The sequence below is a fragment of the Ailuropoda melanoleuca genome, chromosome 8 (assembly GCF_002007445.2).
Source record: "Ailuropoda melanoleuca isolate Jingjing chromosome 8, ASM200744v2, whole genome shotgun sequence".
NCBI lineage: Eukaryota > Metazoa > Chordata > Mammalia > Carnivora > Ursidae > Ailuropoda > Ailuropoda melanoleuca.
The window spans coordinates 37,571,343-37,574,887 of record NC_048225.1 but is presented as its reverse complement, the minus strand read 5'-3'; the positions used below and the strand labels follow the sequence as shown (position 1 = coordinate 37,574,887).

The 3,545-nt window shown below is 54.8% G+C and overlaps 1 pseudogene; it reads right to left on the bottom strand.

Moving 5' to 3' along the window:
* Positions 1 to 922: 922 nt before the first annotated feature.
* Positions 923 to 3,273, bottom strand: LOC100466579 (annotated as a pseudogene).
* Positions 3,274 to 3,545: the final 272 nt, after the last annotated feature.

The window sequence follows — 3,545 nt, the reverse complement described above, 5'->3', positions numbered from 1 at the left end:
TCCACAACCACCCCTTGGTCCAAGTCACCACCTTGCTGGGATTGTCGGAATAGCCTCTACTGCGCTGTATCTTTCATGGTCTCCTCCCCACCCTACCATTCCCTTGTCTCACGTGATGCATCTATCACTTGATGTTTGCCTCTACCTCTAAGGAGCTGAAGTCCATGGGGTGAGAGCAGCATCCCGCATGTGGTAAAGTGCCGGTATTTGATAAATGGACAAAGAACACACCACCAGCCATGGACCTGACTCCCCGTGTATGTTGAATGAGCATATAATTTAGCTTACGGTCCATGAGGTGTTATCCTGTTCCGCGTAAAAGGAAACAAAGGCCAGAGTTATATCTGTTCACTCCTCATGCTCCAGGCACGTTAATGTGACCTAGACTACCATGTTAGGCAACAGCTTGAGCCCAAGCTTCCAAAGCGAGCCACTTGGAGTTTCCACCCCACTCTTGGCTGAGTGATCTTGACATGCACTGTCCTATCACGGTCTGGAAAATAGAGCCCCTAGCAGCAGGAACCACGCAGTAATGTTGGACTAACCCACCGGCAATACTGAGATCCTGTCCTACATCATTGTAAGTAAACTTTTCACATCCCAGAACAATTCAGCTTCCCCAGAGGGAGGACAGGCCAGAAGTGACAAGGTTTGGGGGAAATGAGAAGGGATGGGCTAGAGCCAAGTGGCTGAGAATGAGGCAGAGGACCTGGAATCGTCTTCACGAGTCAGGGCATAAGCACTTTGAGGCCAATGGGCCTTAAATCATAGTTCATTCGCATATCTAGAGGTTCCCTGTTTACCTCTTTGGAAGAAACAAGTAACCAGGACAACTGTGTTAGTTTTTATTAATCTTATTCAGTAAATACATAAAATTCTAAGTTATTTTTATAGTGGAAGATTGCTGTAGGAACTGCATGCTTCACTTCTTGCTGGCCTTTGCCGCTGACTTGGTGACCTTGCCGGCCGTACATGACTTCTTATCCAACGCCTTAATAACTCCCACGGCCACTGTTTGTCTCATGTCCCGCACCGCAAAGCAGCCTAGAAGAGGGAGAAAGGAGGAGGAGGTTTCTGGAAAGTGGTACAGAAGGAAATGCTCCTTAGCCCCTGCCTCGCCCAGAGGAGAGAATGATTTCTTCTCTGGTGACTCAGTAGCAACCCCTGGCTCACCTAGAGGTGGGTACTCCGGGAACGTCTCTACACACATGGCCTTGCTGGGGACCATCTGCACAATGGCTGCGTCCCGGACTTCAGGGCCCTGGGGCTGTCCTCTAGCTTCTTGCCTGAGCGCCAGTCAATCTTTTCCCTCAGTTGAGCAAACTGGCAGGAGATGTGGGCTGTATGGCAGTCCAGCACGGGGCTATAGCCAGCATTGATCTGCCCCAGGTGATTTAAGACAATCACCTGTGCTAGAAAGCTGGCAGCCTGCATGGGGGGTTCGTTCTTGCTGTCTCCTGTCACAAATCCACGGCGAATGTCCTTTATGGACACATTCTTCACATTGAAGCCCACATTGTCACCGGGCAGGGCTCGGGCAGGGCCTCATGATGCATCTCCACAGACTTGACCTCTGTGGTGAGGTTCGTGGGGGCAAAGGTGACCACCATCCCCGGCTTCAGGAAGCCTGTCTCCACTCGGCCCACAGGCACGGTGCCAATGCCTGTCCGGGAGAAGAAGTCAGAGTCGTCCCACACACCTGTTCCCCCTGGAGAACTGACTTCTCGGGAAGTCCCTTGGTTCTGCATTCAAGGAAAGGGCCACCTACAGACCAGGCATGAAGCACCAAATGCACTGGGAACTATTGAAACGACCTATTGTATAAGTTGGAAATGCTGGGTGCTTTGCACTTTGAATCCTAGCTCAGAAGCTGTGGATTCCAAGTCAGGATCTGAACCCTGGCAGTCAGACACCAGAGCTCCTTCCTAACTTCCTCATTCCGGAGTGGACAGTCTCTCCTCCGCCCCACCCAGCCCCGTCACCTCCAGTCTTGTACACATCCTGCACGGGGAGCCTCAGGGGCTTGTTGACTGGGTGAGTGGGCGGGAGGATGGCGTCCAGAGCTTCCAGCAGAGTCACCCCAGTGGCATTTCCCTCCTTGCGCTCCACCTTCCAGCCCTTGAACCAGGGCATCTGAGGGGATGCAGAGCACAGCTGAGTCTGGGCAACGGTGCATGGCGCGCCTGCTCCAGGACCCACGGCACCCGCCTACCCAGCGCGCACTCACGTTGTTGCTGGGCTCCAGCATGTTGTCGCCGTGCCAGCCCGAGATAGGCATGAAGGCCACAGCGGCCGGGTTGTAGCCGATCTTCTTGATATAGGCGCTCACTTCCTTGGTGATCTCCTGGAAGCGCACGGCGCTGTAGGCGGGCTTGGTGGAGTCCACCTTGTAGATGGCCAAGGTGAGCTGCTTCACGCCCAGCGTGTAGGCCAGCAGCGCGTGCTCGCCGGTCTGCCCGTTCTTGGAGATGCCGGCTTCCAACTCGCCCACGCCGCCCGCCACCAGGAGCACGGCGCAGTCGGCCTGCGGACGGGACGAGGGGCTGGGGCAAGGGGCCACGGAGAGGACTGCAAGCTGGCCTGCGCTTGGGGCAGGCCCAGATCCGCTTGTAAAGCTGAGGACGAAGAAACCAGGACTCACGGACTTAAGGGCCCCTCCCCACCCCGCCCCGGAGTCCTGCCTCCCATCGAAGCTCTCATCTAATCCCACAAATGAGCTTTTAGTCCTTCCTGGAGCCCAGGGAGGCCGCTGGGGCAGACTGCCCTACCTGGGACTTGCCCGTGATTATGTTCTTGATGAAGTCCCTGGGGCCTGGGGCATCAATGATGATGATATAATATTTGCCAGTCTCAAACTTCCATAGGGAGATGTCGATGGTGATGCCACGCTCTCTCTCCACCTTCAGCTTGTCCAGCACCCAGGCATATTTGAAGGAGCCCTTGCCCATCTTGGGAGAGGTAGAGGGGTAGAATGCGTGGATGCCAAGCAGACGAGGAGTTTACTAGAGCCAACTTCAGGGAACCTTGACTTGCAGCATGCACCCTGCTTTCTGCACTATGCAACTAGACACACCCCAAACGGGGACAGACCCCAACCCCTGCCACTCCTAGCTGCAGTGGGTGCCTTACCTCAGCTGCCTCCTTCTCGAACTTCTCGATGGTTCTCTTATCAATACCCCCACACTTGTAGATGAGGTGCCCAGTGGTAGTGGACTTGCCGGAGTCCACATGGCCGATGACAACAATATTGATATGGGTCTTCTCTTTGCCCATGGCTGAAGCTTCACGAGTCACCTCTGGACAGACAGTGGGAGTGCGTGAGGCCAAAGCATTCCAAGCCTGCCTCCTTCCTTTATTTCCCTCCACACTGCTTGGGTCCAGCACCCCTTTCCACCTAGCCCAGAATCCAGGACATGGCAGGCATAAGCTTAACAAGTAACACTGACCTGCCTAGGCTCACATGCTGGGACTAGTCCCAGGGTCCTGGTGGGTATTTCCAAGCAGTCCTAGCTCATCCTTCCCCCTATGTGGGCCTTCCCCAGAAT